The 26,840-nt window shown below is 41.6% G+C and overlaps 1 long non-coding RNA gene across 1 annotated transcript; it reads right to left on the bottom strand.

Annotated features, from left to right (window-relative positions):
* Positions 1-14,980: 14,980 nt before the first annotated feature.
* On the bottom strand, positions 14,981-16,674 carry LOC145977352 (uncharacterized). Its single transcript, XR_014440485.1, has 3 exons — positions 16,449-16,674; positions 16,010-16,113; positions 14,981-15,399 (listed from the first exon to the last, which is right to left on the bottom strand). It is a non-coding gene; the product is annotated as an uncharacterized LOC145977352 (long non-coding RNA).
* Positions 16,675-26,840: the final 10,166 nt, after the last annotated feature.

Here is a 26,840-nt window from a genome sequence, read left to right as displayed (position 1 = left end):
GCGCACACATTTTAACTTTTCGGTTAACTTTATATCGCTTTTCCGGGCGCCTCTCCCACGAGAAGAAGTTTTATCTACGAGCTCTTACACACATTTATCAGACATAAAAATGCCAGAGGGAAATACGTCAGTGCAGTAAGCCAAGCTCTATAGCTCTTTTCGACACGCTTAACGAGTCACTAGATCATTTTCCGAGGATACTGTTTTTGAATTAAAACGAAGCTGAAATAGGGAGATGTACAGAAAACAGAGAAAATAATTTACTATATATGCTTTAAAATCTATAAAAGTACAAAGTAGTCTTCTTGATTTAAAGCTCGATAAGAGACCGGAAATGTGGATATTTCACGTATAAATTTATTGTTAGCGTTATGGTCAATATTCTTATTCGAAAATATGAATAAATCTGCCGTGAAATTTTACACAATTTTTATTTTATGACAGATTTTTGCAGAGCACTATTCTTACCCAGGCACAATGAGGCACTCTGTACACACCGAGTATTTAAAAATTCGCTTTAAATCCCGTAATCTCGCGGAAGCTCGCGAAATGCAACGTAAAAGTGGATTAAATCGATGTCCTTCGAGTACTAATAATTAAAACGCTTCCTCTCCCTCGCCCGACGAGGCAAGCCCAGGGGTTCGAACATTCCGCTTCCACCATATCTGGCGCGTTTCTCCGACGCGCCCTTCGCGCGTACGGTAGTCGAATGAGGCGCCATTGTCGCCCGCGCCCAGAATGACCATAAATATTCCACACCTCATCTCTCTCCGCCGCGGCCGGCTTTCCCCTCGCACAAAGGCACGCGATATGCTCCCCACCGCGTTCGCGCCAACTCCCCATGGGCAGACGGGAGCGTCGGCGCAGCAGGTGCAAACGCGATATCTCTCCATCATAATCGTCGCGGATAATGGGGCCTTAGACGCCTCGAATTACCGAAAGAACGAGGCCGGAATCATTCAAAGTCAGCTGCGGCGCATCCGTTCGCGCGGCGCATCCTTCTGCCCGCCGCGCGTAGCAACGCTATCTTGTCCTTTGTGCGCGAGAGAAAATGATCCGCGAGCACGAATCACGAGGTATCAGTCGCAATTAATCGACGTCGGAATCTCGAATGCTCATCGGATCCGACCGGCTTTGGGTAGGTCGGCGCGATGCGGCGCGACGCGGCGCGGCGATTAGTTACCTTCGTGACATTATCGCGGTATTAAACGCCATGAGACGTAAAAAATCGCCGGCCGGAGGAAACGGTAATTAATGTTGGAGGCTCGCGTGACCGAGGGCGATTGCGTTCGCGTTACTCACGCGTTCGCGCGTTTCCGCCAGAAAATTCGACAGCGCGCGCGAGGCGGCATCGAGAGCGACGCGAACGCAAATCGCGAAGGGCGCACGCTCGTTTGCAGGGAAGGAACTTCATCGTGTTACTGCCAGTATCATTATTTCGTTTAAGACGAAAACGATGTTTCGTGCGGCCACGGAGACCGTGAAAATTGCCTCGAGGAGAATCGTCTTATCAAATAAAAAGACGGACGCTGGGGTGGGTGCCGGTCCTGGCGCGAGGAGAGACGAAGCGATGCGAAGAGAAGAAAGGAGGAGGTGCTCGGCCGCGCGGACGTGCGAACTGACAGGAGTCCATCCCAGATATCCAGCGGGATGGTTCTCGTTTTGCGGCCAGGCGGCCAGGCGGCCGGCACCTTTTTTCGTCTGTTTGCACCTTCACCGAAGGTATACTTACGCTGGGCGTACTCATTATTTCTCATCCGTTCCTCTCTCGGTACAGACCTCTCCTTTCATATTTAACCCGTCCGTCGCTACGGAGCTTTCGGCGTGTTTAATTTAATCGGTATCGACGCCCTCGACCGAGTGAACCGTGCGATCGATCCGCTCCAGTCGATAGCCGCGTATTCCGCTTGCGAAACGACCCTCTCGCTGAGGGCAATTGTTTTAAAACGCATTGCGAAAAAGACTCGCCTTGCTCGCATCAAGATCCGGGATAACGCGACATACCGTTCTCTCTGCTTTGATATACAAATTTTTTTAAATTAATATCGAATAGCTATTGTCGGCTTGATTTCGGCCATTTGATTTATTTTTAAATATTTATTTACGATAACGTTGACATATAAATAAAATAGACCCGGCGGTGCGTGGGCGTCTTTATCGTAATTGATTTAATCATGTTTTTTTACGAGCGCATTTAAAGGATAATGGAACGCTCTTATTTTCCACGAATATGTCGTATATTAAATACATGTGTTTTTCGATTTTAATACTCCGTAGGCCAGCTGTCCTCTTTCATGGAAACGACAGAGATGAAATCTTTTATCTCGACTTGTGCATAAAGCACCGCCTTTTATGACTGTCACTTTAAGGCCGAGGCTTTACGGCCCGGCCGCTTGCATATTTTACTCTGATCCAGCGCAGCAGTGCTGGGTCGCGCGAAATTGAAGAGCCGTATATTATAACGAAAGCCACTTTTGACATTCTTTCGCACGTTTCCGGAAATTATACAAACCGTTCGTTTTCCATATTATAACTCTCGCCTCTTGCGATTCGCGATACAACGCTTCCGTTGCATTAGATGTTGTATATGTAAATTATATTTAATATATATGTCGATTATATGTTTCATAATTACATTAAAAATATTTAATAAAATAATGCAAGTGTATACTACACATGCAGATTATTTATTTATAATTATCTATTGCATTGATGAGTGTCTCTTGTAAAATATACGTATTTTATTTTACACTCGCATATAATATTCACTTGTATGAGTAGAACGTAAAGATTCCATAAAAGTCCGGAGAGTGTATAAAAGATTGTCAAATAAAATCTATAATCGAGGCGGAACAAATTGCGAAATTTTGTCGCTTGAGCGCAACGTTATTATCCTGACATCGCGTAATATTCACGAGCTACGAGCGGACTTACGCAGCACTTATGAAATAGACGGCAGATTCGCTGTTCCGGAGAGGCAAGCGGGTTTGAAAAACGTTCCGGCGGCGCGGCAGTTATTACCGGAAGAGAATTCCGCGCGGAAGTATGTTACGTTGTGCCATCCAGGGGCATTACGATTAATGAGTTTGGACGAGAGCCATCCGAGGAATCATATAAGAAACATGCCGCTTAAACGGCAATTCCTAGCTGTACCGTTTGTTACGGATGAGGAAGTGGAAAGGAGAGGACTTGATAGAAAGCGAGCGAGAAAGGACTCGACAATCGCATTCTGTTATATACGTCAATTTATATCGAGAAATATCTCTGTCATCTGAATTTTATTTAATTTTATTAAATTCTTAGATCATGGTATAATGTTATGATTATAGTTCTTTAAATTATTATTTTTAAATGTATATGAAAGAAGATGTATATATCTATTTTTATTCACGCGCGCAAGAAATATCTCCATTTTCGGCAATAAAATAAAATTGCATAATTTACGAAACTATGACGGAATGAATTTTTATAAAAACTTCTAATTGACTCCGTGTAATTGAATACATTATACGGATGCCATTCAATCGACAATTTCGCAAGCTAGCTGTCGGCTAGCATGCCTCGCCTTTTTATTTTCCTGCCTCGAATGTGTCGGCGCGGAAACGACCATGGCTCTCTTTGAAGAGGAGAGACGGGATGGGGCATAAGAAAGGACATTCTCGGTTTTTAATAGGAGAGAGAGGGGAATTCTTTCCGATTCTGGCGCGTCGCCAGCTCGCACACGCGAGTTCGCCAAGACAGGAAGGCAACCTTGCGTGTAACTCGCTGCGACAAACTCAAATATATCCCGTTTGTGCGCGTACGGTTAAACCGTTTCTCGACCTATCTCGACGACGATTTTGCAAGCCCCTGTAACTGCCGCCACGATAGCACCGTAGTTTCAAGAGAGCTTTCGCAATGCCCGCGGGACTATTTCGAGATTTAGTGGCTTCGGCAAAGTTCGTTCCTTAAACCGCGAATAATGTCGACTTCGATGTAAACTATTCTATGTAAGAGGCGCGTTCCAGACGTCAAATTCGATCTGACGCGTGCGAGAAAAATTGCGAGATTCCCCGTTCGCGCAAAAAGATGCTGCTCGTTACCGATCGCAGTAATATTCTACGCTGTTGCGTAGAAACTGGTGTAAGAAATATAAAGTTGTCGCGGGAAATCACTCAGCCGGTTTCGTCCCACGTCCTCAAAGTTACTTGATCGCTTTATTAAGTTAACCCTCCTACGACATGGGGCAGCTATGTAATTATTCTCGCGCTAATCGCCGAGGGCATCAAATGTAATAGGAATTTTCCCTGACGTAATATACTTAAGAGAACGGAATGGCCTTACTATTTCCTCGCTCGCTCTGACGATTACCGTGTAACAAATCGTTAGTAGATTTCTGTTTCGAGCGTAACGCACTTAATTACAGGCTACTCACTCGAGATTATGCGTTAGACTTTGTTAGCTCACGATGTTAAACATGCGTTACTTTCAGTTGCAACATCAACAAACATATCACTCTCAACATACAACACATCTCTCGAAGAATGGCACGAAATGCATACGAGAAGCACGTTTCCAGTTAATTGTATCGACATACGTGAAATTCGTGACAAAACACGCTCAGACGAACATATATAATACCTACTTGGCCGCATTTCAATGATGCATATCCAGTATTTGAAACATCGGCCAACCGTCCAACCAGATATCGCATGGTCCGATGGTCCTCGGTCCCATCGATAGCACCCCACAACGATACACACACACACGCACACACACACACACATACGCGTGCTCGAGCACGGGGCCACTTCTCGAGTATAGCAGATATTTTGGTCCGGCCCAATATCTCCGCCATGCATCATTGCCGTCGTCGTGTTTCATACAAGGCTCGTATAACAAATGGAGGCCAAGGTGCGGCGGGAGAGGAAGGAGTCCCCTTGTCTCGCGGTGTCTTGTTCCATTTTCGCGCGCACCAATCATTTGCATTGACAGGGCCCTGTTCCGGGCAAAAACTCGCTTAAATTCTGCTGCCACCGGCCCCGGGTCCGCTTTCTAACCCGCTCGGGCATCTCGGGGCGAGCGCGACGGACGTTGGCCCCGAGCTTTTCGCCCGATGGATCGAAGGATGCAAACGACAGGCGACTGATTTACTCGCGCGTGATTTTTACTCGCTCTCGTTACCGACGTTCCGATCGTCGTAACTCCCCTTCCTCTTCCCCCCTCGATGGAAACGGATCGAACTCCGATGCAGAAAACTTTTTTCGTCGCACGGCCACGATCTCCCGACAGATCGCGAGCAATAAAGATCATTTGCGAATAAATTCCTCTCTCAGCGCCGGACAAACATTTGAGCGTACTTCTCTTTTTCGAATCTGGGATATGAATTTTATCATTTATCGTCTGTAAATAAATTGTCTATAAAATATTCCAAGGACTGACCAAGAAGAAACGAGCGAATAGCAAATATTTGCGAATTTGATGGCGTGCATTGTGGAACGACATCGAGAGCTCCGCTCGGGTTTCCTCTCACGCAACTTCCTTATCACGATCCATTATCAAATTTCGCTGATTTACCGATGCTGCAGACGTGCGCTAAGCTCACGTAGTTTCACGCAATTACGCTAAGAAGTAACTTGATCCATTTGATAGCGGAGTACACGGTCGCGGCAGATCGGACGGCTTGGTGAGTCGAGATATTTCCGAACTAATTGGTGGAGAGCGTCCTTCGCAACAGTCCGGATGGCCTCCAGTTGCTTTCTTCCTTCATTCTCGTCTCACGCTCACGCCGGTTCGGCCCGAGTTCTCGCGTAAATCCTCAGGTAAGAAGGAGAGATATCAGGAAGGATTTTTTGTATCCAAACACAGAAAGATACGCGTGATCGTGAATCATACCAGTTAGTGTCGAGAGTCTTGCTCGCAGCTCGTTAGATTTATCACCTTTTGCACTCGCAACGGATCTAGTTTTCCGCGTGTGCCATGATACGACGATAACGGTTGGACATACACGTTTTGCGTGTGCTCCCTCGTGTGTACGCGTGTGTGTGTGTGTGTATACGTACACAAATGCCAATGTTTATATGTCTGCTTCTCTTCTACTTCTCCCACTATTATCAGCGTATATAGTTGAATCTTTTGTTACGCCTGTTGTACCGATCTCTCCTGTAGGATCTTTGTAACCGGGTAGTGAGGAACCTAAAAAAAGAAGAAGGAGGTGTGCCTTGCTATCGAGATATCTCGGAGAGTACAAAGTATATAGCAACAAACCCGCCAGCGAGCAAACACCGTGATTCTCTCATTTTCTGCTTTTCTACATTCAACAATCCCTTCTCTCTCGATTCTCGTCGACCTGTCTTTAAACGAATTCAATCGTTGGCTACGATTTAACCGCGATTCGTGAATTGCCTTATCCAGGCAGATCCGTTGATCGTATGACATGAATCGCGATCGTGAGAGCAACGCGGAACAGACTGCAAGTTCTGTCAAAGAAGATGGTGAAGAGGATCCAGAGTATCTAGCGTGTATGGAGGGTAGAAAGGCGAGTTGAATTAATAATCGGCAGATTGGCCGGATAGCGGCCTCCCCTCGAACACGTCGGGGCGAGAGGAAAAAGAATAGAAAGGTAAAAAAGGAAGGTAAGCAATATGGGCTTAAGGGAGGCTGAAGCTTCTAAGAGTCGAGCATTGAGTTGATTTATACCAGATGGTAGATAGCTGCGGTGGCCATGGCTGCTTTGCCTCAGTACAGTCACTCGTTGAAGCAGCGAGAGCGAGCGAACCACCTTCAGGGCCAGGATATATTTGAAGCCTCTGTAATACCAGAGAGACGAGAGATCGAATCGAGGAAGAGGAGTAACAAAAGGAGGAAAAAGAAGAAACATAGAAGAAGAGTCCAGGAACGAAGGAGAAGAGTCCAAGGACGAAGGATAAAGCGAAGAAGAAACAGAATCGCGCCTTTGAGAATCGCACTTGTAGAAGATGCCGATGCCAAGTGAATTCTTCTTAAGAGGTCATTCGGTCCATGATTTCCTACCTCGATACATTTTCATTAACATCATAGAACCATCACGTTTCTCTCTTATATTGAAGCATTACTTAATCGCGTCGGTCGTTTAACATTCATAAAAGATAAATCGAGAAAGTGCGAAAGTAACAAAGTTGACTTGATCTTTTTCCGTTTTTCGCTCATTCGGCTTCCCGTCAATCGTGCTTTCCATTTATCCTTCTGTTTCGTCGCGAAAATATCATTTTTTTCGATTTTTATTTGAGAATTCTTTTCAACGATATCGACGAGAAAATGCGTGCGATATCGGGGCGCATTTAACGTATAAGTCTTTGAAAAGCGACTCAACTTGGAACCCGCTTATAGGTCGACGTCGAAAAAACGCCGACGAATTCAGGAAAGGGAATGCCGTGCACGTTATCGGGCATTCATACGTGTATATCGTCCCTAAAGACGAGTATATGACGGCTTGGCTTTTTGCGCGCATGTTCATTCGCAATAAAAGTCTTCTTTGTCATTTTCAAGAAAAGAGAAATAGAAAAAGAAGAGATTCCGACACATTTATCACCCCACGCTAGACGTGTTTGCGCAGCTAAAATTTAATTAAGTCGATTGACGCGTCCCTACTGAATGCGTCAAGCTACTTGGCTATGCGGCTATGCTAAATATTAAAAGAACTCGGAAAGATCCATAACAACTCCATAATAAAAGAAATAATTATACGTCACCTACAAAGATAAATAATATCAAATGAAGAATGATGTAATATTTTTGCATATTTTATGTGACGATTTAATATTATCATTCGAAAATTTCGCCTCTGATAAAATCCTCTGATAGATAAATGCAGTAGCAGAATATTTAGACGTTTAATAAACATCTTGCACGCAAACGTATCACTTGAAGCGACTTTATAGAACCCCTATCGTTTGAATTCGCTAATTCAATAGCATTTGTCCGCAGCGGCGAGACGGCAAAGACAGCCGGACAAACTCCCGCTCTCACGGTTTTCTGAAGCGTCGGCGTGCGCGAAAACGCGCCCTACTACTAGTGTCGTCATCCTTCGCGAATAGCGATGTATAAGTGGTGGAGAGAATTGTCCGTCGTGTCGGAACGGCGGCAAAAGAAGGCGAATGCGTCGAAAGTGGAGGAGGCGCGCGAGAGAAGCCGAAGAAACGAAGAAGCGGGCCGGATAGACGGGCGGGGGAGGTGGCAGTCGAGCGAAGGGGAAGATCGGGATAGCTGTCGACGGGCATTGAAAAATGTGCTAAGTCCAGAAAAAGCGGCTCCCGTGCCCGCAAGCGCCGCGCGGGCTCTCGCTCTCTTCCCTCTCTTCGTCTCCTCTCGTTTTCTCTCGCCGCCGTTCATCTTCCTCCGCTCTTAACTGGCCTCCTCTCCGTGCCCCATTACCTCGCGATCCTCGCTTCTTGTCTGCCTGTTAAACCGGCGGATACAGCAAAACGGTACAGGATCGGAGAATGTGGCGGAGCGGCCAAGGCTACTGTCGCCATTAACATTTGCTTGAGCTCGGTTCTTAACGCAATTTCGAAGTGTCTATATGTATGTAAATAGGAACGATGTATTCGCGTGTATGCAAACGATGCGACCTTGTTTCCTCCCTCTCTCTCTTTCTTTCTCCATCTATCTATTTATTTCGCTGCGACTAACTCATCGAAATAGACAAAGAAGATTCTGCAACTCAGAATGCTTTGAAGTCGATGAAATGCGATTTTTTCATGTAAATAAGAAACTATTTATAATAAAAACTACTCTACAGACGTTGCTGAAGCAAAACTTTTGGGAGGAAGACTCTATAAAAGAAAATGGCTCAAACAAGATTCTCTAATTAATACATAAAACTCATTGTATGCACGCATAATTGTTGCTCTCTCTTCAAATAATTTGCTTTTTAAAAATGAAATAAATTGTTTGAGAATAATTTTCTTCCAAATTTGGATGAAAGATTCAATTTTATTTTGGTTTAATATTTTGTTATACTTTGAAATTTTAATTGAAAACATTGATTATATATATGTGTTAAAATAAAAAAATTTAAAGATAAGCGCCGTTTCTTTGCAGCCTTAATGCACGTCGGCGTTATCTTCTTGATATTTCTTTCTCGACAATTAAAAGATCCGCCTAATCAGCCGCGAATTCTTGCTATGCCATTTTTTCGAGTTCCTTGCGCGACCTGATCATTATTTTCGATAATAATGCTAATATACAACAGCATGCATTAAAAGAAGATACGGCAAAGATCGGTGTATGTTTTTCGATATTCGTCAGTTATGCAGTTTTTCGGAAACCTGTTGCGATACTGAAATCACACATATTTAATTCTGCAAGGGAAGATAAAGTTCCAAGATTCTATTATCGTTAAATTTAAATAGCGATAATCTTAAATAAATAATTTTCACTTTGCTTACACTAATGTACATTTATTTTTTCTGTTTTAGGTAAGTCTCGATAGTCTTTTTTCGTTATAAGACATATCGGCATTTTTGTCTACATGGATGGACTTTTTGTAAAGATATCTAGGAGTGAGTAAAAATTAATTAATATAACATTATATAGAGTGACGCAATCTGCATGACATTTCATGTTTTTCCTTTTTTGCTAATTGCTCTACTTTATCATACTTCAATGATTGTTTTATTATCACGATTGGCGGAAATTGAGCTAATATAATTATTTATTTTGGATAATTACATCATTGTTTATTATGTCATAAATAATAAAAATGTAATGATGAAAAGATAGATAAACTCATTTATCTGTTTCTATCACGAACTTAATTTATAAAGAGATCAGAAAGAGAAGATACGCGGTCAGACTAAAAAAATGCATGTAACATGACTCGAATGCAATATGGCAAGAGTGATTAAAATCGATGGAGTTTTAACACGCGCAAGATAATGACGAATCATTACGAATGAACGTCAAAAGAGAACCGCTTTGAGATGGAGCTAAATAAGATAAAAATTTTACGAAATAAAGATTAGATCTTCCTGAGATAATAATAATTGCTATTTTTTAATAATTTTTAATTTTTACACGTACGATAATAATTATATTATAGTGAATATTAATTTTATGTATAATCTATGTTCACACATATTAATGAAAGATATTTATCTTATATTTCACTATTTTTTACATTAAATAAAATTGATAAAAGAAAGAGATAATTCATTGGCACAATTATGGATATGGAAAGTTACCCGAACGTGCTAAAAAGATTATTAACATCAGTAAAATTAATACACTTGTAAGATAATTACCGATCGCCTTTGGCGATCCATAATAACAGCTTCAAGCACGATTACACGTTCGTTTAATCACGAACGTGGCGCATTTCTCAGATATGCGCACCTACTTAATCGCAAAATGTAAAATATTATCTTAATATAAACATATAGAGATTTTTATCAATATATGTTATATTTATATAAACTACACAGGTATTTATATATATTTTTCTTATTGCATTGAAAAAGGATTGATAGGATTTTTTCAATTTATCTCCCTTACGATACCGATTATAATGAAATAAAAATTAAAAAACGGACTTATCTTTTTTCATGAAAAAGAAAAACATTGTCCGTTTGCTCGTATCTTTTATCGAACATTTGAATATGTACAAAACTCGAGTACGGAGCAACGATGGTAAGGGAAGATATGAGAGCAGATTTTCGATCGGCCTGAAGAGACGATTAACACGAACGGACTCGACGCGTTAGGGTAATTACGGGCACCTTCGTCGGCGAAGGTGCCATAACCGTTCGGCCGCGCAGCAGGGCGCCAGAAGAATATTGCCAGCGAATCCGAGGCGCTAACTAACCGACTGGTTAGCGTACGAAAAGGTCCCTCTCGCTCTCTCCTTTACCGCCACTCTGCTTCCCTCGGCTCTTCCCTGCGGCAAATGCGTGCAACGTACGCACGCACACACGCCCGTCCGATAATTGAGTCACAAATTTAGCGGCCAACGCGACAAATGATATATCGTTTCGGCGATTCGTTTCCGCCGAATATCAGGGGCGGTAGACGCACAGAATGCGCAACGTCTCGGACGATTTCGCGTTTGTCGTTGTCATCTACAAATTAAGAAACGCATTTCGCGATAGACAACTAATATCTGCGTCAAGAACGGAGATGTCTTTTTAAGTTAACTTTGAATCCATTCTCGATAACTTGTAAATAAAATGACATTTGAGACTCTCTCTCTTTTAATATCTGAGAGAATCACATAAAGAGTGATATTGATAATTTTAATTTCAGAAAAAATAATATTTTATTGATAATTTTAGTTCAAAAAAATACAATAATAATACATCGCACGACACATACATAGTAAATCATCCTCATATTTAAAGACAACTATTTAACTCGCTTTACATGGAGAACGACCTTATACAAAGACGGTATTAAATTAAACGGCATTACGCATGGCTCGTAAAATGTGCGCGATGTGCACCGCGAAATTTATGTTCGATATGCAAATGCGCAAGTACTCGCGGCATCTGAAATAATTACGGGGCTCGCGCGGAAAGTTTGACGTGGCACAATTTCCGTAAATCTGTCATTCTACGTTTTTCTCGCTATCATCGTCCGTGCCTCGCGGCTCCACGCATATGCGTCGATCTGTGCACGTACATCCCCCTGTCCGCATATCCATACACGTACATACTGGTGTATTCGATAATTGAGTCACAAGTTAGCGCTGAGCGCGACAAATGATGTATCGGCCGGCCGATTCATTTTCACCAGATATCAGCTGTAGTAAATGTAAATGTACGAGTCTCTTCTTGTCTCGCCGTAATTCCGCGCATAAATAATGACACGGCGATTTATTAACGACCGGCACACGTGATCGCCAACTCGCCACTGTCGCTTTAACGCGAAGCGCAATAATTATGCTAAAAGACGAGTCAACCGTCCGTTGAAATATTGACGGATAGATAATCCAGAAGCGATAATGTAATACGACGCGCGTCTGACCGTTGGTTAAACACGAATGATTCAGAATCTAAATGTAATAAACGCGTATTCTATCGATAACGTGTCATTTACACATTTGTCTATTTCGAGCTCTCTTTATTCGCCCCAAGTCGCACGTGCGGAACGACACATGCATAAACATATCGCGACGACGAAGAATGCGTCGGGCACGCGAGCGGCATACCTCATATGACGTGCGTGTTGATTATTCAAATTCTAAACAAATATCCCGAGTTTCCCGAGCGAGACTATTAGCTCCAACATCACCGTTAAACATCTTTCCGCAGCTTTCCGCTTATCCCGCAGCTCTCGCTCGCGCGTAAACGTATGCGGCCGCACGTTCCTCGGTAATTGAGAGAGGTATGAATTTAATGCCCAGGTGACAAATGATGTATCGTCGAGCCGGTATATGTATCAGTTCGAGAGACGATTCGTTCTCTCTCCAGATATCAACTATAGAAGATGTATGACACGTTGCGTTCTTCGTGCACTTGGCCGCGAGCTGGTAATAGCAGTGTCGATAGTGTATGAAGGATTGATAAGCGCAATTACAAGGCTCGTCGCGATTTTTGCCGCGATACCCCTGTCTCGCTTTATTAATCGCAATAAGCATTTTTTTCGAGCGATAATCGCGCGAGCGATCATGCATGTAACTTGCCCTAGAGAAGCTCGAGTTTGCGCGGAAGAAACGCATGCGAGCCGTTATGTACCTTGGCAGATTTTATAACGATCTTTCCAATATACGCTCAAATGTACGAAACGCGCGATGATTATCGCGAGCCCCATCATTTGTCATCTCACGTGTAAAGCCGCGGCTTGTTCCGTCTCTGGCGGGGAGGTCGCTCGAATCTCACAAAGAAGGGTATGCATCGCGCTAGACACGTGTACACATATGCGCTATAACAGAAACGCTAGTTTCGCGAGCGCAACGTGACAAATGATCCGTACACGCCGGATGATTCCAACTTAATAAATAATAAATCAGACCAAGGAGCGAGGGAGAAAGGGGTGCAAATGTTTCGCGCCATGGCGTGACTCCTGCCATGTAATCTGACTCCCGCAGAAGTTGTATTACAGCGCTAACCGCTGGTAAAACAAATTATGGTTTCTTGCGTGCGCGCGAGATAATGACGGGCAATTACGTCGAAATAAAACTTTTGTTTTCACTCTCGGTAGCGAGGCTAAGTGGTGTGTATTTACGCGCGTCGCGAAAAATTAATTTCGATAACATGTGTACGAAAAGTTACGATTCGCGTCAACTATATCGTTTTTCTTTTAATGCGCGAAAATGGAACATGTGCGCAAATATGTAACGAATGCACACGAGTATAAAGAGATTTACCGTGGATCGCTTACCGTGGGTCACAGTATCGCAATCTGCTGTATTGGTCATCGCGCGGTGATTTCTATTTCTGCATATTCAACATTGGCCTTAACCACTCCGGGCGATCGCGCGCCCACACATTGGAAGTGCACGCAGGTGCAAGACTGTCGGCACGCATGCCATACGTGTACGTGATCAGTCAGCCACGAATTCAACGTGCCAGGCGACAAATGATACATCGACCGGCTGATTCGGTTCCAGCTGATGGCGGATCGATAATAGGCTCTCTGACTAACTCGCAGATTTTCCTTGCATTATTCGCTCTGGTCAAATGCATAGAACGTTACTGTAGTATATTAGATGCCTGGATAATTTTACACGACGAAACATATGACACAGGTATTATTTCGCAAAATGCAAATTTGAATTTCGAGAAAGGCGTGTACGACATCATTAAGAATACTATTGTAGATAAATGTAAATGTAGTGTCGGCGGAAAAGGAAAAGGACGAAAATATAGGTTGCATCCTTAAATTATGCGCAAGTTTCTAAGTAGTGTGTATATATTTGATAAACACATCGTGAAATACTTTAACGAGATTTTAATTGAAAATGTTGCTACACTGTTTTATTAATTCAGTAAGATATATAATGCATATTTCTTTTTAGACTTTTTTTAATTGTAATTTCAATTAAGTATATTTAATTATGTATTTTTATTATATAAAAGTCATTTTATAATTAAAAATGTCACAAAATTTATATATTTATATTTAAAATTAATCAATTCATTTTAGAAAACTAATGAATTCGAAACTCAATTTACAAACATATTATTATCAACTCGTTATCGAGACTGATTATGCATAAAATAATTAAATAAAATAGCATGTATATATGTATATAAAGATTTGCCAATTTGCGCCTCGCGTTATTCCATCCGAAATTAATCGAACCATCATGAAACCGGTTCGTATCGTCCGTATGTCAATTCCTTAAAATCCCCCGACGCTAATGTACACGCGCACGCACACGCGTACGCACGTATTCGATAATTGAGCCACAACTTTAGCATGCGTGACGCGACAAATAATGCATCGACTGGTCGATTCGTTTCCCTCAGATAGCAGATCTATTCAGATGTACGACTCTGCGGTTTGCGCTCCGTATCGTATATGCGACTTCCTATCGTGTATATATACATGTATATGTATGTACGCGCGCATCCAGCAGGTGCATATCGTCGCACTCTCACTCGCCGATGCCCGCGCAAGCGGATACTATTAAATCGGCCGCTTGTCAACTCGCGAAAACTAACTGCCCGCATCTCGCATCTGCATACTATCGAGATACGTTCTGCAGCAGCACCTCTCAATTTGCTGTTTTGAGTTAAAGCTGCTCATGCATTTCTCTTCATCCTTGTATACACATATTTATATAGGCATTTTGATGATTGCTTCGATGTAGCGAAATAATCGACAATTGACAATTACGAATTTGGTATAGAAAAATAGAAAATTTTTATGAATATTGCTACAAAAGACATTTTTAGAAAACAGTTTTTGATTAATATTAAAGATTGTATTTTTTGCGAGGAACAAAAAAATTCTTGTATCTCATTTGCCAGAATTATAGCAATGATTTTAATTCAATTACAGATGTGGAAGAATTCCGTCAGTCAACGTATTTACTATTAATATATATGTATATGATAAAGAGAAAAGTATCTCTGCGAGACGTTATTTTATTTTACATACCGTGCAAAATCTTTCACGTACGAGCAAACGATCGTTCAACGAAAAAAATATATTATATATGCTTATACATCGTATTCTCGATGTGTTCCGTTATCGACACCTTTCCGATTCCATGAAAAATTGTTATGGACATGCGACATGTTTCAGACGATGATATCAAGCCGTGGCAGTAAAAGAGCTTAGTCGCATTCGCGTCACCAATCGTGGTCGAAAATATAGCGTGATGCTTTTAGCAGAAATCACGACGCCCACGATGATCGCAACGGCAAATGATCGTTCTTTCTTCATTTCGATGTGCCATATTCCACGCCTCGTATCAATCGTATTAATATTTCAAGCCTAATAAAGAATATTAGTAAGCTTATAAAAATATGTGTGAATTAATTTTATCTATTCTAGAGATTTTTTAATATTTTCAATTATTTTTGCGCATCTATCTAATGAAAAAAGTCATTGTAAAACTGATAAATTATCGTTAATTTGAAAATCAACACTGCCAGAAGATTTGACAGAATATGCAAATTTGATGCCTCGCATCTTTCGATCGAGAGACTAGTCAATATTATCACTATATATCGCTTCTGGGAAACGAATTTTCTACAATATGCAAAGTTGGCTGATGGAGATTGTTTCTGAGAGACGTCAAGGAGAGAGACACGGGGAATGACCGCATATATCTCGAGCAGCGGGTTAATGACAACCGTAAATACGTCGCAGCGAAATCTATAAAATAGTCATAATGATAGTAATGCCATTATTGTTATTATTGAATATTGCTCAATCGTAAAGCCCGGCCAATTTACGGAACGCCACGAGGCCGATCGCGCAAAAGGTCATTTAACCTTCGCGCGAAGAGCAGCGAGTCGAGGAGCGAAGGACGCCTCGTTGTATATTCGCGCCATTAAGATAACCGGTGGATCGTGAGATCGAAAACTTATCGCACGCGCACCGTCTGCTATCCTCCATCGTCCTCTAGCCTCTCGGACATCCATCCGCGAGAAACCCGTCCTGATATGTTCCTGGCAGAAGTAGGCACACACAAAGTAGTAGATACTTGAAATAGGAAATAAAAGTATTTATAAGCTATTTCCTTCTTGCTGGATTATGATTAATGTAATGTAAAATAATTTATTTAATATAATTTATTAAAATAATTTATTTAATATATAAAATATAATTTAATTTATAAAATAATTAATTTAATATATTAATTCTTCAATTCTTTCTTTAAAGAAATGTAACAATGTATATCGCGCTATTACGTATCATGAATACATATGTAGCACGTCCACGAAATATAAACGGCATATATTTCGATTTTCTACTGAGACTTCCTGTACGTAAATCTTTCCTGTTGTACAGCTATATCGCATAAAAATGTCGGTTACCTCCTGAAGCGATCGATCGTTCTTGTCTCGGATCTCGAGATCTCTCTCCGCTGCCAAAGTCGGCCATCTTTTTTGGCTCTTTCTTCGACTCCATCCAGCTCCCCGGGCGACGTAATAAGGTAATTCCCTTACATTTATTGCCACATCGCTCAGAGAACACATCGGACCAGCTGCTTAAGTTTCATCGTTGGCAGGTGCGGTTATCTCCCCGCAAAACCATCGCAAACTGTCATGATCGTCACGTATTTCGGCGGCTACCATGAAGATTCGCTATATCGTCTGTTGCACGATGATCGAATCTCGCGGATATATCAATCGTCGCAAAAGGGACGCGTGACATTTGTATAGAAGTGACGTAATTATCGTGAAGGAAAAGAAATAAACGAAGGATGATACTTGGTCGACCTGTGCGTTTTTGCGACCAGGTAAACGGCCGGTTCATTAAATAATGCGTCCATTAAATAAAATGCGGCCGCTTTCTTCGACTTATCGCGCGTCGAGGAGTGAAGTCTTTTCGATTCCTTGGATCTCCTTTATGGTTGCGAGCCTTTCTCCAGATCTCTTAAAGATCTCGTCGACAGTATGCGATCGCGATAACTTGTTCGCATACCTTTCCGCGTTTCTTTCTCTCTCTTCGTCTCGTTTTGGATCTTCATGGTATATTTATACAGCGATTCTTTATTCGCGAATTTGTGATCGAATGCGCGTGAGGCTTAAAAGACGCGTTAATGATGTTAAGGATATTCAAGAGAGAGATAGAATCTGCACACCCAAGAAACTGTCAAGATTTTTAAAATTGCGAATTGTAGATTCTAGGTTTGTGAAATATTCTTTGTAATATATCGATTATGATAATGTCGGAAAAAAAATGCACGAAACACTAATTATCTCCAACATTAGCAAACTAGGAGTTATAACAGCTTCTAAATTTTCTCACACTTTCATCGATACATGCATACATATATATATATATATATGTAAATATTATGCAACATATGTATGAGAACTAAATTTTGCAATTCACATCATTCTTTATTCAAAAAATAAATATAAATTTTACTATAGACATGTGCAGATATAAGAAACCTATAATTATTAAATTTTATTGAAATCGGCAACTAGACTTTCGAGAATTAACTTCAACAAATTTCTTTCTCTTTCGAAAGGACAGAGTAGATTGCTTTTAATTGAAATGAGAGAAAAGTTCGACGCCAATGGCAAGAACTGCGCGTTTCATAATCGCAATAGATATAGCGTTTCGTGCCATCGAGTTTCATGCGGCCCCAACAATGGCATCGCCGTGCCTTGCATGGCGCATTTTAAACCTTAGGCTATTCGTTGTATTTCGTTGCCGCTTGCGCTAGGTCGCCGAGTTCGCGGGAGGTAAGCCGGGTATTTTAGATATCGCTAAGTAGATTCTCACGTACGTTTCTCCGGTTGAGATAATTAGAGTTATTTGCACGATCCCATCGCGCGGCAAGTGCGATAATATTTTTCGCGAACTTTTAAATCCACGAATCACGTAAAAATCTTGAGAGGGAACAAGAGGTGTTATATATATCTCTTTAAATGCAGATTAACCGATAATCGAAAACATCGCCGAGCGTGTTCGTAATCTAGATAAAACTTCTATTTCCAGTACAATGATCGCGCTGAAAAAGCGAAACTTAAACTATTTCGGTATATCTAGCGAACCATTCGAACGTATTAGTACAATTGCCAAGGGAATAGTCCCGGTCGTGCTACGTGCACGCTCGACCTTTGGGCAACTAGACGAGACGAACGGCATCCTCCGTTGCAAGAGGTGTGTCATTACATGCAATGCTAACTGCGCGTGCCTAATAGCACCGCAACTAGGATTGTACTCGTGCTGCAATGCTCACCCGGAGCTCGTTCCTGTATAATCGATGTCAGGGTCGAGCATGCGAACATACAACGTTACTAAACTCAGAGAAAAGATGCATTCCTCTCCATGAATTTAGTAGGTAATTGGATTAATGATCCGCGTTCTAATTTAAGTATCGTAAATGTCGCAAGCTTTTAAATTTTTCTATTAGCAGCTCTCTCGATGGTCCGTAATAATTTACGCGAGACATTTGTAGATAATTTCTCACTTGTAGAGAAGACGACCCGATAAATTGAATGAAACGAGGCAAAAAGCACTCATTATATTCGCAGCATAATGTGATTAATAATAACAACGGTAATTTCGCGCGAGAGAAAAGAGAACGAACGTAATGATTATAAAGATTTCCATAATTGAAATCTGAGGCAAGTAAGCTCCGGAGCGTAAGCGCGGAGGAAATACGATAATGCGGAGGACAATTAACGAAGATGGAGCAGATATGTATAACTAACGATAATGAGAATAGAAAAAACGCGGGCAATGCGTTTATACAGGTCGTAAAACTCTTTACACTGCAACGAACGAGCGATTAACCGGCCGATCCGCCTTTCGATTTCCACGGACGTGGCATTCGAGATCGGGGCGCGGTGGCTTTATGCAACCGCGCGCTATAGTAAATCTCGGGATAGTAGACGGCAAATAGCACCTAGGGACCAAGTTGAAATTCCCCGGAGGAAGAATTGCGGAAAATTCGACTAACTTGGCACTCGGATGCGGAAAGGGCGGAGTCAACCCCGGCTGCGGAGTTCGTCTAATTTATATCCGGCTTACTGGCACGCTGTTTCTACCCGCGCGGATCCGCGATATAACGCCGGCAGATTCAATTCCCGCAAGTTTCCCCCCGCGCGCTTGTAAATAATATTCGATTATATAAGATATTGGATGTGCGCGTGTGTGTATAAGTCCGGAATGTCCGAGGGAGCACCCTGCGCGATACGTGATGTATGGGACTTCTGTAGAAACTCCGTCATAAAATCGCGCGTCGTACGCGCCGTGAAAACGAATCGAGGAATCATGCGATCGCCATAAATCCCTTACGCAAAGTTCATTCGCGTGATTTATCTCACGGTTAAATCTACCTTGATCAATTGAATCGATACATCGTCCGGTATTTGATAAGACTCACTGGTATGTTCATATTATTACGGTACACCATTCGAAGCATCGAATGATTTCGAGATTTTAGAGAGAGAAAGAGAGAGACAGTTTATAAATTAATTTAAATTCTATTGCATATATAGCGTTTTAATAAATTAGCATCTGAATTACACAAAATTTTTTTAAAATATTCTTGTTCTTTTTTAATTATTTTATACGATATTTTATATATTTCTTTTATCTTTAGGAAAAAGACTGAAAGAATTAATGGCGAAACATATTGAAGCTTTAGAAAGGGATGGAACATTTTATGTGTTTCTTAATGTTTCTTTCCGTATACACCGAATTGCTCGGATAATTTCGCAAACTGCAAGGACAAACGTACACTTCCTGCAGCCAGATTTACGATATGATTCTAATAATTCTGTCGCGAGGCATAAAAGTATCTCGGGTATAAGGTTAAAGCACGCTCCGGGAGTGCATCGCTTTCTGGACTGGCGATAAAAGCGGACTCGACATTGGGATGGTCGTGCGGAAGCCACAGAGGAAAAGACGTCGGCTCCGTAGAGAGAAGCGGTTTTATTGGCGTATTGGCACAGATCCAACGGGAGAGGCAAATAAAACACCGTCGTGATTCCCGGCGGAACGGAGATGTACAACAGAGCCGGCACGAGGGTCGGCCTTAAAGCGCAATTTAAACGTCGCAACTGAATTTTTGTATGGGTCTATCAAAGGTCCGGTCTCTCGACATGGAAGAAAAAGTCTCGTTCAATCTCCTGCGAATAATTGTGTGAATTTTCTTTCTCCTTTTTATTTCTAAAAATTTGCATGGATTATTGTTCCGAGTAAATCGAGCGTAAAACATTAGCTTGAAAAAAAAAAGCTTTTTTCCCTCTATTTCCTTATTTAATATTTTTCACTTGTATATGTTTATAGTTATATACTACGTGGTATATATAGTAGGTCACGCTAGTACCGTGTAGCCTATCTAAGAGATGATATAAGGATCCATTAACTCGCGCTGATGCATCCAACATAATAATCAGGTCGTATGTGCATTAATTACTATCACGTTTCTATTCATCCCCCAGCTGTTACGAGACCACACTTCCATTAAGAAACTATGCCTTGAGTGCACTCTCTGCTCTGTAAAATGTATTTCAGCTCGTCTTGAATTCAGATGTGATGATAAGAATCTAAGGATTCTATTACGAAAAGCGCACATCAAGATATTAGTTTGTGTTAATATTTTTTTAAATATATGTTCTACGAATATATGTAATTTTCTGTGTACTAGGTATATTAAAAATGCATTTTTATAGATGTATATTTCTCTCTTTTTCATAGTATATTTTCGGAAAAATCTATAGTTGCGTTTATATAATGATGCTATATTTTTAAAAAGATAGATTCGCTAAAGTAGATTACTTCTTAAAAATTTATCGTATATTTCGAACGAACATACTTGGACTATATGGGATGAATCAAAATACGGGACGAGCACAACTTCAGGCAAGACGCTAGAGGTCGGCGAGGTCAGCCATCGGCACCCGTGGCTTCTTAAGAACCGACAATGAGTACCCGAAGGCGCTAAGAAATCTCCTCCCGCCGTTCGTTGCTAAAGAAATTGTCTTGGCTCGTCCTGATACCCGGAGATGTACTCGACCGCTTGAACATGACATTTGTTCCCGAGACGTGCCAGTCGAGTCTCTTTGCCCCATTCGGACGTTAACAAATGACATCTCTTTGCGCGTTCATCTTTTAACTATATATGTCACGAGTTGAAGAAATTCGCTTAAGAAGATCTCGAACCTGTCTATTTTATCGATCAAATGCGATTTTTCTTTTCACATAATTCATTTTCACTGACTTTATTTATTCATTTCATCGTCAATATTTATATGTATTAACACAATATACGTTGAAATCATACAATCACAAAAATATTTATTTTGATATATCTCTTGTACCTTCTCAAAATTAAATTCCCAAATAAAATATTTTATTTATTTATTTTTAGCGAAACGCTATTTTTAAAAATAATTATTTTCGGTCTGCGCTTGAAATGTGCATCTCTGCCACTGTTTATGTATACGTGTATCGTGTTGAATAATACAAAAGCGGCGTTGCTAAGTAAGCTCATAATCGTCGCGTCGCATTAGGCTCTATTTTCGACGCTAATTTCTCCGCCGCTGCCAGTAAGGTTCCGTACAGTCTGGCTCACGATATGTTCCGGGGGACGGCTCTTCCTTTTTCACGTTCCTTCGTCTTTCTTTCTGGCTTGATAAATTCACCCGATGATCGAGAGGCGTGACTAACCGGTAGACGTCCGGCGAACACGCGCAATGACTTTGGCACGGGCACCGGGCCCCCTAATTAGACGTTTGCTCTATGGTCGCGAAGGGGATGGTTCGTAGTGAGGCGATTTTTCTGCGCAACCTATTCCACAGGGCAATTCATAAGCCCTCTTAACGACTTAGCGTGGTAACAACGTCCTTAATTGGCAAACGATTGCGCGTATCAAATATTCGGTCGGAGTACGATAACGCTAATTATTAGTGCAACATATATGCGTCCACTTAACGGCGATTTACCGAAACAGGGAGCTCTCATTAAACCGCATCTCAATGCACTTCCATGCATTCGTGTCTCATTATCAGTGTTCAGTGTATTACAGTTTATCAAAGATAAAATTATAAGTTAAATTCTACATTAACTTGTTAATTTATGTAAATAGAGTTTTGATTGCATACATTTCTATATATATATATCGGGCACAAATATAGCGATAATATTTATTTGTAATTAAATAATTATATAGTTATTATTCCCTTGTTCCAAAATATTTACACATTAAACATTTTTTATTAATTTTGTGTGTATGATATTTACTAGATGGAGATTAAGTGGGTCTTGACAATTTATAGCGAATATATTTTATACATTGATACGAGACAATTTTATATATGCGAACACACTCTCTATTATTTTATCCATGATATTAAAAGCTGGCACGCGATCGCATCTCATCGTCTTCTTTGCACCTCCTTCGGGCGTCGACCGTTCGATCCACGGGGCGTTACGTAATTAATTAGACTGCGGCGGATCTTCGATTTAACGTCTACGCCGACAAAAGGCGCAGCCGGGCGAGCTCTGTGTGCGAACGGCCCCGCAAGCCCGAGAAATGCCGAGACGGTCCGTTCTCCCTCGCCTTTGATCGCTGACAGATTTGCGGCTCTATTTTGCATTCCACGTGGTCTACCACGCGGCAGCGTTTTCCCTCTTCCCCGTCCTTTCTCTTTCCCGACCTCTTCTCTCTCTCTCTTTCTCTTTCTCTTTCTCGTTCCTCTCGCTCATCCGCCTTTAGAAAATTAAAACGAGCCTACAATGGCGTCGGCGACGACGGCAGCAATGGCGACAGGCGGACGCATTGTCAAGCATTGCCCTGCCGAGCAATTAGCTCTAGCCTTTACCACGAATGTGTATCTTTGTTCTCTCTCTGTCTCTCGACTTAAACAGTCGCTTCGCGATCTCTCTCACATTCTGTGTAGATTGTACAACACGGAGAATCTAGCGCCGAGAAACCTAGACGAGACGGATTTACTAGTCCGTTACGTCCGTGGCATTTCTCTTAGCGTCTCCTCTCGTCGGCTCTTACGGGTACGATCCCGGTCGTCGAGCGTACCCGACCGAGAAATCCCGCATGCACCTAGAAGCCGGCCTGACGCGGTCCCGACAGGAAATAGATTCGTGGACCGCGTGGTGTCTACGGCGCCCGACGAAATTAGAGTCCACGCGGATTCGCGACGCGTATTTTCGGCGCGAGCGCGACCGCTTCTCTCCCGAATCGTCGGACAAACACGCCGATGCCGGTGTACACGTGAATTTCAAACGCGACCATCGCTTGGCAGGGACGAATAACGCGAATAATCTCGCACCCCGAGAGAATAATTAATCAGATTGAACGTCAAAACTGATGAATGACTTCGCGCTTTTGCAAGCGCGTTTCGTTTGTGATTAGTGACTTTAGAAACCTTATAATCCGTTTAAAATAATGCGCAAGGAGACGTGCCAGATGATTTCTGTTTTTGCTTTTGAATTTAAGTCGGATGATAAATAAAATTAACATGATTTTTAAATTTATATGGCGCGTATAAATTGTGGGAGGGCAGTGACGTACTGGAATTCATGGAAGTTTAAATTGTAGCTTCGCTCAAGAGAGAAAGAGAGAGAGGATAGTAGGTTGAGACTTAAACTTGTCGAGACTTAAACCGTCTTCAAGTTTTTCCATAATTCTCTCATTCTTGCAGATCCCACATTGTCGTCAAGCCGAGTTCGCTTTTCAACTTTGTCTATTTTCGCGAATTCCTCCGTATCTTTCTCTTCGTGATCGTATTTCGCAGGTATATATATATTATATATATAAAATTCATGTGCACAAATTCGCGTATGTGGCTATTATGTGTGCCAACATGCGGCAAAGTTCCATTTACAATGGGACTCGGCGACGATATATCCCGGATGGAACGCGATGAGATTATTGGCCGCGAACGTTGCAGGAACCAGCGCTTTTTCTAATTACGAGATAAGGTGTATCGTGATATGGTTTGTAATCGCGCCCATAACCGATTTTCGCGAGAAAATTCGAATTACGGCGCAGAAAATATGAGACGCGCGGTAAAAACCGGCGGTCCGGCTCGCTATTAAGTATAAATTACACGTCACCCGGGAAAAATAGGACCAGCGGGAAAGCTAAAGGTGCGATCGGTTGGAAATACGATTCCCCGTTTAGCGGTGTTCCTGGAAAATTTACGATCGGCGTAATAGATATTGGAACTGCGGATTCCTTATTACGTACTGCCGTTAGATGAAAGATAATGATGATTCTCAGCCGCGAACTCTAGCATCGTATAAAACCGTTTTCTCTTATGCAACACATGCGTTTCGTTTTGATATATATCGGACGTAATAGATTTTATTCCAATATCGTCTATGACAGCCGTCCATTTGCTTGTAATTACATCGCTGATTAACGAATGTGCGATTGAACTCTTGCGATTTGCAAGTGAGTAAAGTGGCCAACTATCGCCCTATCTTATCGTAATATCACGAAATTATTATTTCTCACCATAATTTTGTTAATAACATGGGTCATAAAGAGAAAGCTACACGTAAATGTCGCTGTAAATGCAGAAATAAACAAAATAAATATCGAGATTTCTTATATTTCTAAATAATTAGATAAGCAAACATGCAGAATTTCAATTAAATGTCTTTCGTCAGCGAATAAACGAGCCTCAATCTGCTTTTCGCATTTTATAAATGGAAATTGCAAAATCGTAAACATATAAATGTCAAAGATATTAAATTATTTAAAATTAAATTATTTAAAAAATATCGCTGCTCAAGTCTCACACTTATCTATCAAGAATCTTATACTTCTGCGATATATATTTATTCTCTTGCGATACCATAAAACATATGTATAAATTTTTTTATGAAGACACGTATGAATTTGACTGGAGATGTCCAAGTACACTAGTCTAGGATTAAATTGGAAAATGATTGATGGCATCAACTCTTTTATCTCTGTCACGAACGTATGCATTTGAGATAAACATTTGAGATAGAGTTTCGATGCATCTTTCCCACAGTATATGATTCTTCAAAGATTCTGTCGATCGATTTAATAGAAAGTTCCACACACGAATCTTTACCAATCAACTTGCAGTTCCTCGGAATTCGCGAAACAAGAAGAAGAAGAAGACAACCACGGTACGATGGCGCCAACGTGTCGATGCACGCACACACCCACACTAGCCACTACCGCATTGCATCGCGTTGCATTGACTTAATGAGAATGCCGGTGAGAGAGTGAGAGAGAGAAAGAGAGGAACGAGTATAAATATATATACGGTGGCTCGTCAGAGTAGGCTTCGGTGCGGTTCAAAGGGCGGCGAACGATTTCTCGTTACGATCGAGCCGCGCGAGAAATGTATTATTTATTTGTGGTCTCTCGCGAGTGCGCTCCAGCGTGTTGGTTGCGAAAGAGAGAGATAGAGAGATAGAGAAACATCTTCCTGCACTATAAAGGTACCGAGAGAGGGCCTTGTTTGCAGGCACTACGTCTCGTGTGTACTCGCGATGTACTCGCAAAGAGAATCCGCGAGCGCGTTGCAGTGCGTCTTTCTCGCTGTAAACCAGTAAAGCACGATCCTTCCCGGAGGCCGTTATACGTGTTCGTGAGACGAATGTTCCGATTGCATTTCGCTGGTATGTCGTTTGTATGTTGAATGACAAACGCGCGAATGTTTTTATTAATTAGTTGGAACGTAAACAGTAACACATTAATTTTTTTCTACCAATTTGTTGTCTTTGTATTTAATCAGAAAACGTATGCAAAGCTATCGAATTTCATAAATAAATATACATACCTAATTATCCATTTTCACGAAAATATTTTTCTTGATGCAGCGAATAAATATTATGCAGAGAGCAACCACGCGAATCGATATCTTTCAATTGTTATGCGAACCCGAAGGCTTATTACGGCGCATCACTTATATAAGCGATCCATGTAATGTCATCCATTGTGAAAGCTCGTAACTATTTGTCACGAACGCGATAAGAAATTGCACAGTGATTTTCACGTGCGGCCGACGACGTATATCGGATACTTCCCGCCGTAACTTTGCCGCTATTACACGCGACGCGCTTTAAATAAGCACGGCAGTTCGCAATTCTTCATCACGCATAGTTACTAAACCATCGTCGAGATGGGATCGTTGCTCGTGTAGTTCCCGGGGAACTCGTTCTTCCTATCAACGAGCTCGCTCGCGAACGATACTATATGTCGTGGATATTTTCAACATAATCCTAATAATCTAACTTGACGAAAAAAATCAGTCACTACGCGCATAATGATAGGAAAGAAACGCCTCGTTTCGCTCAACCTTCGCATCAGGATCACCCACGCGACGCCGGCCAACCGCGGAAGTGACCCACGTGTCGGAAGCCACATGAGAGAGCCTCGTCGGCAACCTTCCTGGTGACGGTGCATAATTCCGCAGAGACGGTCGCGTGCACTCTCGTTGACATTTAAATACATTATCATAACAATGCGCGCGGGTGCATGTTAAGTTAATATCATCACTTTTTCTTTTTCGTCGACGACCGTGCTTGCGGTAGTCCTTCGAGGAGCGAAGAGACAGCAGCATGTGATTCTCTTCCCTGCGCTCGCCGATGATGCACTTTTTTTCGATGCACACATTCGCGATATCTCAGTGTGACGATGAGAATAATATATCTCACTTATCGCGCTAATTTATTTTTATTGCGAAATAATTGAACACGATTCTATACTCTAAATCTATGCATAATATATTTCC

Source organism: Camponotus vicinus, unplaced genomic scaffold, assembly GCF_025532165.1.
Source record: "Camponotus vicinus isolate PSW18456_S1 unplaced genomic scaffold, iyCamVici1.0 SCAF_9, whole genome shotgun sequence".
Classification (NCBI taxonomy): domain Eukaryota; kingdom Metazoa; phylum Arthropoda; class Insecta; order Hymenoptera; family Formicidae; genus Camponotus; species Camponotus vicinus.
Note: the sequence above shows the minus strand (reverse complement) of the source record. Positions and strands in the feature narration are given on the sequence as shown.